Raw genomic sequence first — 12,370 nt, 5'->3', positions numbered from 1 at the left:
GTTGATTAAAATCCACATACATTTCTAAATACTGATTTAAAACACACACACACACACACACACACACACACACACACACACACACACACAATGAAAAATGATGCTGAGAATTCAGTAACAATGAACGTAAATACTGGCACATCCATACAGGGCCCATTATGTAGCTAAGGATGACCTCCTGCCTCTGTTCCTGAGTGTGGGAACACAGCTGTTTGTCACCGTTCCCTGTATGCTGGGAAGTAAACACAGGGATTTGGACATGGTTGGCAAGCATTCCATCACTGAGCTACATCCCAGCTCTTTAGATCCTTAAAAAGGGCATGGACTGGAGAAATTACCCAACAACTGGGGAGCAGTACAAAAGAGTCACACAGAATAAATTAGGTGGGGAAGAGAAATAATGTAGACATTACCAAAGTAGGGACAGCGGTGTACTAGAAAACCAACAGACCCCAAGACCAGCTCTTCAAGAAAGCTGACTTAACCTTCCAGAGATGACAGTATTCACAAAGGAGTGGGGGCCAGCATGGCAGGCCATGAATGAAAAGGTAGGGAATGGAGAGATTGAAATCACCAGAGAGGATGAAGTGGTGGGGGAGAGAGGACTATGAATGAGCTTATGTCCATAGACTAAGGCAAAAGAAAAAAAAAAACCAGAAGTTTCAAAACAGATGTCAGGAGAAATAGGAAGGCATAGATAGATGGATGGATGGATGGATGGATGGATGGATGGATGGATGGATGGATGGATGGATAAAATAAATGAATGAATAAATAAATAGATGATAGATAGATAGATAGATAGATAGATAGATAGATAGATAGATAGATACATGCTAACTTATTTTTTGAACTTTCATTAAAAGTTTCAGATCTTTCCATCAGAAAAGCATCTGCCCCAGCAGGGTTTATAGGGTTTTTCCATGTTTTCCCACTGTTACATGAACGCTTCCAAAAAGAGAAAAAGAAGAGTCTCCAGGGCACAGAACCAGGTTTGTGCAGGAGGGTATGGCAAGAATCCAGAACAATGTCACTCAAGAGCAGAGACCCAAAATCCAAAATTCTCAATAGAGACTTAGCAGGTCCAAGATATCATTATTTTGTTTTGTTTTGTTTTTAGGTAAAAGGCAAAGTTGTATTGATTCTGGGAATACAAAAGAGTGAGACTTCACTGATGAAAACCTGGGATTCCTCACATTAAGAGAAAAACCATGCAAGCATCATGTTAGGTAAAGATTTAGTTATTCATTTAACAAAGCATCTATTCATAATAATGAAAATTTTACCATACAAGAATACTTTTTAAATCTGTAGCAAGGTAGACACATATATGAAGAGCCTGGTACCTGGAATCTCTAATACTTTAAATACTTTGAAGCATTTTCTTTAACACTGACCTCCAATAAAATTAAGATTTCTGTACACCAAAAGACAGCAGAGTATGTGAGAGACAGAAAATGAGCAAGACACAGCACAAACAACATAGAGCAGTTTTTAGAAGTGTTGTAACAGAATCTGCCTCAGTCCAGTAGGCTGCTAGAACAAAACACCTTAGGCTTGATAAGCTACTACTGATTAAAAAAGGAGGGTGGGAATTGCCCATAGTTTTGGAGACTGAAAAGTCCTAGGCCAAGATACAGAAGATTGCTTGTCTGGTGAGGGCATCATCTCTGCCTCAAAGATGGCTTCTTCTCACCTCTGCCTCAAAAGAAGAAAAGAGCAAACTATGTTTCTGAGGCCTGATTTTAGGAGCAAGAATCCCATGCTAGCGGGTTCTAGTTATAAATGGTCACTTCTCAAAGGCTCTGCCTTTAACACTGTTTGATTCAGGATTAGGTTTCTATATGAATACCGTAAGGACATGAAGATTTGGGACTGCAGCTGTGCAGCTGAGACACAGATATTGTTAGAATTGAAATATTGGCAATGGACACAAACAGCCATCCACACAAATGACTCAAAGCCAGAAAAATATTCTCCACTTCAGTTGCAACCACTGAACTGTAAATCAAAACCAAACCAAGATACCGTTCCATGCTTCAGATTGCAAACTTCATAAATTCTGAGGGTTGTGATTTTTGTTTATGGGCCAGCAGGAACAGCAGCACAGTGTGGCTACACTTGGGATTAGAACAATCACTTTGGAACTCAATCAACTTCAGTGTTTACACACCTTACTACAACTTCAGGAAACATGAACATAAAGAATATACAAATAACCTCTATAATGATGAGTGATGCCGTGGGAGGGGGCGTGGAGAGATCACCAAATGTTCCAAACAACAAAATGAATAACCTGCACTGCATTGATGAAATAGAAGAAATGGCAACTCTTTCTTGAACAGTTATTCTTGTCCTGAGAACACTGGCCCCAGCCTGCAGGTATCCAGAGTGCTCTGTGGGGTCTCCGTGGGTTATGTATGTCTGGCACCATTGGTCCATCCAGGAACTCAATAAACATGTACTGCCTCTTCTTCCATCCCAATCTACAAGCTCAGAATCTATACTTTCACAGGACTTATATACATCTTACGATATGAGAACTATCCTAGCATAGCTTTGTATTTCCTCAGTCTTGCTCTCCATTCTGTATGGGTAACTTCCTCAATGCTAGGGATAGAAATGAAATACTCTTTGGCCTTAGTTTCCTGGAGTTCACACACAAATCCTCGTTTGGTGCCAGATGTTGCACAAATCCTAATTGATCTTATAATAAAAACCGGGAGTCAGATGTTGGGGTAAATGCTGAAAGATCAGAGGAAATATGCCACAGCCACTTCTCACCTCACCAGCTCCTCAGCCAAAAGGGTAAGATCCTGTCTCCATGAATACTCAGACAGAATTCCTCTGAGTCCTCAGCTGAAAGGAATAAGTTCCTGTCTCCCCCCACCCCACCCCACCCTGCCTTATATGCCTTTCTCTGCCCAGCCATATCACTTCCTGTCTCAGCCTTCCTAGTGCTGGGATTAAAGGCCTATGGGCTTCCCAAATACTGGGAGCAAGGGCATGAGATCCCAAATGCTGGGATTAAAGGTGTGTGCCACGACAGCCTGACTCTGTTTAATTGCGTGGCTGTCTCTGTCCTCTGATCTTCAGGCAAATTTTGTTAGAATACAAACAAAATATCACCACAAGCACCCTATATACACATGCATATACTTGTGAGTACATACCTTCATATATGTACATGCACATGCATCCACATACATTACTAAAGTGAGTTCTTTTAATTTTCTGGTATTTGGTGATTTGACGAATGCTAACATGATCTGTGCACTTTGTCCTTCTTCTCTATTTCAACACATCCCCTTTCAGGAGAGTAATCCAGGCTCCTACTAGTAATACAACAGAAGTGTCTTCCCAAACTGTGGGTCACCTCAGCCATCCCCTTGTAGACATGTAAGAGCTGATATAAGACAACCTGAATTTGGGATGCCTTTTGTTCGAATGCTTGCAGTAGGGAACACAGCTTCTAGCTCAGTCCCGTGAGCTGCCCCCAAGCCGCCATCACCCCTTGAGTGATTCCAGGATAATCAGCTCAGGTAGCAATCGTTCGTGCAGATTTGAAATGGAGCATCAGTACTTCTGGTGTACATCTGCTGTACTCAGCCTAAAATGATTCCTAATAGTGCCTGTTCCAGTTTGCTTTTCTGTTGCTGCCATAACTTAGGGAAGGAAAAGGCTTATATCAGCTCGAAAGTTAGAGTCTATCATCAAGGGGAGTCAGGGCAAGGAAAAGGGCAGACATGATTGCTACTCCACAGAGCATGAACTCTAACCAAGGAGCTCACAGCCAAGCAAGAACAGCAGTAACCATGGATGAATGTTTCTTGCTGGCTCACTCACAGACCCATGTTTAGTTAGCTTTCTGATACCACCTGGGAGCACCTACCTGAGGCATGGTGCCACCCACAGTGGGCTGGATCCTGCTACATCAACTAACAATCAAGATGATGTCTACACAGAGACAGATGCCTCCAGGCAGATGTGACCTGGGCAGTCTCTCAATGGAGAGTCCCTTCTCACGTGACTCTAAGCTATGTCAAGTGAGAGATAAAGCTAACTAGGACAGATCTCACTTACATAAGTAATACTTTAAAACAATATGATGCCCTATATAAAAAAACAATAAATAATAAATTACAATAATGAGCAATATGTGTTTCTGGTTTAGATTCTCAGGTTAAAAGACTGAAAGCATTCTAAGTGTCTGCACACAGGTATCTACACACACATGAAGGCTGCAACAGTTGCAGACACTACCAGACATGGGTATGTGATGTTACTCTCAAATCCTATAACTTGAATGAACATACCTTTTGCCAAGATTTTGAAGCCCAAACTGCAAATAGCTCTCAATTTGCCCACGGGTTTCATTCTTAGACTACTCATTAAACTCCAGGCAAAAAGAAAATATTATACATTCAAGAGAAAGAAAGAAAAAGAAAGGAAGGAAGAAGGATGTAATTCTAACTTCCAAGTAATTTTAAGCAGGTTCCTAAAAAGAAAAATCAACAGCAACAATAACAAACAAACCTGGAAGATTATCTGATGAACTCTAAGAAATTTTAGCAGAACTCGGCACAACTTTCTGTTGTGCAGCCACATCTGATCTTGGCAGGATGTATTCTATCCTTGATCCTTATCCAATAATCACCGTGACCCCCCCCCCAGTTCAATTTGGGGACAAAAACCACCCCTTCAGGCTTCCCTGGGAGAGGGATCCTCTAGGAGGCAGTGCTGCCCCACCGAGACCTCTGCTCTGAGCAGCCTTGTGGGAAGCGCAGCTCTTTGGCCCCAAACTGCCTTTGGACTTGAACCAATTGTCTCCTGCTCCTGGATGGAATGTTGCAAGTGGACATTTATTTCCATGGCTCTGAATCTCCCTTTAAATATTATGTGCTCCTACCAGCCACCACCAGACTACTTACGATAAATACCTGGAAATGTTGCAAGCTAACTCAAGTCACATTGATGACTTATATCAGCCAAAGTGAGAGTGTCTATCTACACAGTCAGAGTACCATGAGTCAAGGGTTTACCTCATTGGAGGTGAGGCTAGTTTGTAAATATTTAACAGCACACACCTGATTTCTATGAAGGAACCTTGGTAACTTCCTCCTTGTTTCTCTTTTGCATACCCAAGTCCCTTTAATTGGAGAACAGCACACACATTGTCCTCTTGTCACTGATAATGCTGAGTGACACTGGTACTGTGCACTATACCTTCCTTTCTCAAGATTAAAAGACTTAACACCCGCATCAAAGAAATGGAAGTGTCTGCTGCTCACTTTGAGGTGCCTGCTGCAATCTGCTTGTAAAACAACACACATATACAAACACTTACACAATTGTACAAACACACATACACAGGGGATTCTAGTTATGTGCAAAAGTTAAAGCTTTTCTCTTTAAAATATTTGGTAATGAGGAGTTTTTGTGCAGAAGGGACATTTTTAGAAAGATGATACTGGAAAGGTTTGTCAGTGTGTTAGCCTCCGGCCACAGTTTGGTCAGAAGAGGTGGGTGAAGGGGATACCTCACAGGACTAAAGCAGTGGGTTTATCTTAGGTGACTCAAGGAAATGGAAACACTCCTAAGGACCTTGCCCTCAACCCACACCCTAAGCATGGGAAATCATGGACACATCCGCCCTTACCTTGAACTTTGGAATATGGTGGTATTGGAATAAGGAATCAGGAGTGGCAGAGGCACCTCCCAGGTGTGTAAAAAAGAATTGAGCTAGGGAACAGGTGACAATGAAGCCAGGCTGGCTATCTCAGGGGCATCCTGGTAGCCAGGTTGCTCAGTGATCTATGGGCATTTTCATCATGATACTTATTGGAGCTTCCAGAAATAGTCAAGAAATATTTTATGTAAATTCTACACTTTTGTGGACTGGCCAGATGATTCAGCAGGTAAAGGCAGCTACCACCAACCTGAAAACCAGAGTTCATTTCCAGGGACCAATGTGGTAGAAGATAACTAGTTTCTACAAGTAGTCCTCTGACCTCCACATGTGTGTGTGCAAGCCAAACAAAACTAAACTAAAAATAAATGTTTTAGATGCTGACAATCCATCAGACTCTTGGGTAGCCTTCCAAGTTTCTGATGTGAAGTATCCATTCCTGGGACTACTTTAATGTAATTCTGCTGTGCCTGTTAAACTCATGTTCACAGACTTTGATGCCCAGCATTGCTGTGGAGATTTGGGGTTGAGGGCTGGAGAGATGGCTCAGTCGTTGAGAACATTGGCTGTTCTTACAAAGGACCTGATTCAGTTCCCAGTACCAATGTGTGAATGACAGTCAACTGTCACTCCAGAGCCAGAGAATCCGATGCCCTCTTCTGATCTCTGTGAGTACCAGACACACACACACTTGGTACACAGACATATGTGTAGGCAAAACACTCATATCCATGAAATAAAATAAATATCTTTGTAAATTGTCTCTGTTCATGAAGAAATTCAATTTTGTATAACATAATCAATCAGTTTGCATATTGATTCGAGAGGGAAAAAAACAGGTTTTATACATCTTTTATTCTTTTCAAATAGTTCTTAGGAATTTATCCAAAATGTATCTTCTACCATTGTTTAAATTAGATCTCAGGGTTTAAAACATTGAAAGGAAAAATATCACACCATAGAAAAGAGAGCCAGCACACATTCAACTCACAATATATTATAAATTACTCCCATTTGTAATAAGGAAAATAACAAATTTGCTGCAGCCAAATTAGTTAACAATGAATATAATGAGCTAGACCCTTCACTGTTTTGAAGGGCATATTAATTCAGGTGGAATAAACATGGCAAGGTGATGTAAACATTAAGTCTCCACTCTGTTCTTTTCTCTTCACAGAAAACCCACAGGGCTGACCTTCAGATTCTGTCTACATGACAGAAACATAATCTGTTGAAAAATGTCAAGCAACATTTCATTCCTGCTTAACCTAGAGCAAAACAATAGTTTATTTTTCTGGTTGTGCATTCACTCACTCACTAAAGAGATGAGCACTGACGCTGTTCCAAACAAGGTCAGGTGTAAAGAAGCAAGTCCTACCCACCAGTGGACCTGTGCTAGGAAATGGGGCACACTAGTACACTGGCCTTGCACCAGAAGTTGGAAGGATTCTCCATGCCAGACTCATGAGGTCTTGACTCTAGATTCTACTCTGTCATTCCCCAAGAAGAACACGCAAATCCTGTTCATTATTTTCAGCTCCACTCTTTGAGGCAGGTGAATTTTTCATTCATGTAAGTGTTTGGATGAGCCACGACTTGGTGGAGAAGATATTTGAAGGAAAGCAGGAGAGCGCAGAAACTGATAGAGTGGATTGTAAGAGCAGCAGGTCCTGACCCCAGCCAAAAGCACAGTAGGTTACAACCCTTTTTAAGGATTACCAAGAACAGGAGAGGAATGGGTCCCACAACAACATTCATGGCTGTACTTCCAATATTTGTATCACATTGTCAAGCAATCCTGGTCCCAAGCTGTATTTCATAGTTCACTAGAACCATTCTCTGTGACAAACCAACATACCTAAGAACACAAACACCTCTGAGATTTGAAATGTTCTAAGTGGAAGTAATATTAGTCTAGCTTCTCAGCCAGTATTAGAAATCATCCAAGTAGAAATGGTCATCCAAAGATTAAATCCTAAAAGTAACACCAGAGTATACTGTGTCCTGACAGACTGTTAGCTGGGATTTGAACATACCAGTCAGATGCAGTTGGTAATATGGATGATCACCATAGACACTAATGGGTATGGTTTTAGGATGTGTGTGCTTCTGGAGGAAAGGGAGGGCAAAATGTATTGTGTGATTAGCACAGTGGTCAGCCACACGGTATTTGCATGTGGAGCTTGAGGAATAGAAGAGAGCAAGAAGCCCTCTCCTGCTCTTCCCAGTGTCACTGGATGCCATGGGCCCTGAAACAGCTAGAGCTTGGCTACTAAGTAGGATGTGCTGTCCAACTGTATGATGCCTCCATGAAATACGGTCACTGATGTGGTTGATATATTGTGATATATTGATACCCTAAGAAAACTTATCTGAGGTCAGAGAACAGAGCAGCCACTAGATTAGACATAGAGGCCAGACAGTGGGGGCACACACCCTTAATCCTAACATTCCGGAGGCAGAGATTCATCAGGATCTCTGTGAGTTCAAGGCCACGTGAGGAACAGAGCCAGGTGTGGTGGCACATACCTTTAATCCCAGCACTTGAGATCTCATGTCTTTGCTTGGGAAAAACACACGCCTTTAATCCCAGGAAGTGATGGCAGGAAGCAGAAAGGTATATAAGGTGTGAGGACCAGGAACTATAGCTTTTAAGGTTTTCAGCTTTTTAGCAGCAGTTCCACTGAGATCCATTCCAGTGAGCACTCAGAGGTTTTCAGTCTGAGGATTTGTGGAAACAGAATCAGCTGAGGAGTTGGTGAGGTGAGGTTGGCTGTGGCTTGTTCTGTCTTTCTGATCTTTCAGCATTGACCCCAATACCTGGCTCCGGGTTTGTCTTTTATTAATAAAACCATTTAGTGGTTCGTGTTACACATTGATATACCATAAAGGTTTCTATTAGGTTCCAGACACAAACTGCCACATGTGTCACCATTAAAGATTTCTTTATAAAACTCCCTTATGGGCCAGAGAGTTGAATAAATCAGTAAAGACACTTGCCACTGAGCCTGACTTCCTAAGTTAAATCTCTGAGTTCTACATGGTGGAAGTAGAGAACAAACTCCCAGAAGTTGTCCTCTGACCTTCACAGGAGCACCATGGCAGGTGTACTTCACACACTCACACACACACACACACACACACACACACACACACACACACACACACACAAATAAATAAATAAATGTGAAATTAATTTTAAATTCTCTGTAGCATATATAAACAGTACAGCATAAGAGAAGGGTTTGCATTCTCATTCTTCATTTTCCTAGTGATATTTTATGCACTAATCACTCTTGTCCATATTCTGTGGCCTGGGGGAAATTATACAAACAAGAAAGAAAAAGAAAAAGTAACACATTCAGAGGTAGGTAGCCTGCCAGGATTCACTTTAACAACTGCGAGCATTTTCCCAGTGAAGTCCAGTTGCCTCGTTGGTGTTTTCCTCAGCCTGGCACAGAGGGCTGGGGGACTGTCCCAGAGCTGTGAGGACAGCCTGCACAGCGCTAGCTTAACGGAGACCCAGGGATCCTTCTCCCGAGAGTTAAACGGTTTTGCTTAAAATTTTTATGGATGTTCTTCTTCTATTTCCTTTTTAAAAGAACATAACGCTTTGAAAAACACACAGCTGTAAGACACGGCAGTGAAGCATGGCTCTTCCTGTCTAGGAGAAAGAGCAGACATGGAGCTGATGATGGCGCAAATCAGTGAGGAAGCAGTGTGAGGAACCACTGACCTGAACGACTCCCAGGAAGGAAAGGACAGCCATTCTCCACATCATCGAGTGAAGACAGTTTTCTAGAGAAAGGAAACAGAACAACCTGGAGAGTCTGGAATTAGATGACTGGGCCACCTTAGGATGACAGAGCTGGAGTGAGGAGGAATCCAGGAAATCAGTGGAGACTCGGGATCTAGAGATCTGTGACTTAAAATTACAAGTCTGAATGGATCCCGTAGCCTACTGGACAATGATGGACCACCTATAAAAGATGGTAACACAAGGTCTACTTCCTGGGGTGAAGCAAGGATGGTCTGAGATCAGCACGAGGTACAAGAAAGGACAAGACTGGGGACAAGAAGTCCCGCCCCTCTCTCCTGCCTCATGCTCTTGACTCCAACATCACTGATAGCCTTGTAGAGTCTTGGTGAATATTTCACTGATTCTTGTCATGAACCCAAGTTTAAACATGCCCTGCTCCTCCCTGTGGATATTTCAAGATACTTTAACTCCTCCTCGGGCCACTTTCTCGGGGTTCCCTGTGGCTTCTGCCACGTCCCTTTGTAATATGTCATCTAAACCACAGCCCCTTCCTGTGAGGATGCCGGTAAGCCACCAGCCACGTGGCAGGGTATGGATTTATAGAAATGGGTTAGTTTGAGATGAAAGAGCAGTTGGCGGGAAGCCTGCCATGGCCATACAGTTTATAAGTGATATAAGCGTCTGAGTGATTATTTTGTAACTGGATTGTGGGACTGCGGGGCTTGGGGAACCTGGAGAGAAGCCCTCCAGCTACAAATGGCGCCCAACGGCTCGAGTTTCCACCTTAAACCTGAGAATATTTAATAACCAATTCTAAACAGAGCCAAAAACAGGTTCCTGCTTCTTGTCTCATATGGGCAGCTAGACAGCGCAAAAAACACTGGCGGGTTCCTGGCGTGTGCGTTTGACCGGCAGTATGGCGGGAATGAGGTGTCTGCCAGCGGCACATTATGCTGTGTAGTAGATTTAGTCTTTACTAGTATTTTTTTAAAAAAAAGGTTTCTGGGCTACATGCTGCTTTGATAAAAGCTTAGACCCACTATTTCTGAGACTTGATGACTCCCAGAGCTGGCGGAAAACGCACCACCGCCTTGTTGGGAAGCTGAAGTGGGCGGAGCCAGCAGCCAAAGCGCTGTTTCAGTCTTAGAATGGTGCGGTTTAAAGCAATAGGCTCGAGGTAATATAAAACATAAGCCACGTAAAGATGGCTACCACACAGAGAATCTGGATTATGTTGTCTTTGATATTTGTAACTGAAGAAAAACATTTGATTACAAAAGCTGTTGAGTTATGCCAAAATGTATATTTTAAAGGTACCTTGACTTCAAAATTTGGATTTAAGGATATGTTGCTTTGGAAAAGAGGTTCTGCTTTTGTTTCCACAGAAAGCCAGAGGCTATGGATTTGTTCCAGATTAAGATACATCAGGTTTCAACAGCCAAGACCCCCTGAAAGGTCTCCGATGACACCATGGCCCAGATGATCCAGCATCCAGAGCGGTTTCAAGGCAACTGGTTCAAACAATACAGCCTCACGGACTACCCCATAGGTCTAAAATTTTCTTTGCATCCGCATAAGATACAGCACCCCCCTCCAGCAGGAAGTAGTAAGAGATGCTACGCCCAAATTCCCAAATATACCAAGCTGGCTTTAGAGGTGGAATTGGCTCACTCCCCCTCTAAACCCAGACATATTGCTTTAAAAAAAAAAAAAAAAGGTTAAGAGATTCTTGTGTCCCAAATCAGAAGAGCCCTCTGGTGTGGGACAGAGAAAAACCAATATTTTTATTTAAAATAGGTTGATTATAAATGTGATCTCTTTCTAAAAAAGAAAAGGGGATATGATATAGATATATAGGAGGATATAGAGATGATAAGATAAAAGGGTAGATTAATCAACCTACTTTTAAAGAACAACTTGTTTAAAATGTTTTACATTGGTATAGATTTTAGTTTATGCTTAAAATGTTTTACATTGGTATAAATTTTAGTTTATTGATACAGGCTTGAAGTTAATTTTGTTGTACTGTATATATATATTTCTATTCTTGTTTGAGGTATTATGTTTATGTAACTCATTTAAAATTGTAATGGATAATTAAAAATAGGTTAATAATTAGTCATTTATGATAATCATATTTGTAACCATGTTAGTTAAGTCTTCTAGGTATACATAGATATATTTCAGATAGATAGGTAATCTTCAAACACTTCATAGACCTAGAGAATATGGCATTTAAATAACTTAAAATTCTGTTGACATGAGACACAATTGCTCCTGGCTGCACCAATTTGATCCCGAGAGAATGTTGGGCTTCTAAGACATTTCCATTTGGAAGTTTGTCTTCTTGGCACAAAATGGCCTACTGGGCAAAGAACTGCCCTTGCCTTGATGGCTGACAGTACGAATACAATGCTGTCCTTCCTGGACAAGCAGGACACAAGGAAAGCGACCACTGTACTCTGCCAAGACAGGGTAAGATGGTCTTTCAGAATTCCTGCTTCTGAAAATGGTCTGTCAGATACTCTAGGCCTGTAGCCAATTTGAATGCACCAATAATGCTGAGAAACATTAGGTGACTGTCCAGGCTGCCAGCTGTCTTGGTCTACTCTTGCAAGATTCCCGAAAGTTGCTTGCATCCATCTACCATTTCTCAGGTACCATTATGTTCCTTCTCAGGTCTTTGATGTGGTTGAAAACTAGATAGTTGTAATTTCCTCAGTTATGATAAAAGATAAGTTAGATATAAAACCTTAAACTCACAAATATAAGATAGATAGGACATCTTCTTTAATATTGTAACTATAATTCTTCCTCAGTAATTGTTTTGTTATATATAATTTTACCATGTTAAAGTTAAAACCTTCCTTTTTTAAAAAAAAGAAAAAGAAAAAAGGGCAAGTGCTGTGGATATTGTTCTA

The 12,370-nt window shown here is 41.6% G+C and overlaps 1 long non-coding RNA gene across 2 annotated transcripts in view; it reads right to left on the bottom strand.

The window, feature by feature from the left end:
* Positions 1–12,370, bottom strand: part of LOC121823410 (uncharacterized) — a 43,738-nt gene that overhangs the window by 22,467 nt on the left and 8,901 nt on the right. The window contains exon 2 of one of the 2 annotated variants that reach the window (XR_013045440.1): positions 9,426–9,996. The exons of the other annotated variant lie outside the window; for it this stretch is intronic. This is a non-coding gene — a long non-coding RNA (uncharacterized LOC121823410). The remainder of the gene's footprint in view (positions 1–9,425; positions 9,997–12,370) is intronic. 2 annotated transcript variants of the gene reach the window in all.

Source organism: Peromyscus maniculatus, chromosome 17 (genome assembly GCF_049852395.1).
Source record: "Peromyscus maniculatus bairdii isolate BWxNUB_F1_BW_parent chromosome 17, HU_Pman_BW_mat_3.1, whole genome shotgun sequence".
Lineage (NCBI taxonomy): Eukaryota > Metazoa > Chordata > Mammalia > Rodentia > Cricetidae > Peromyscus > Peromyscus maniculatus.
Note: the sequence above shows the minus strand (reverse complement) of the source record. Positions and strands in the feature narration are given on the sequence as shown.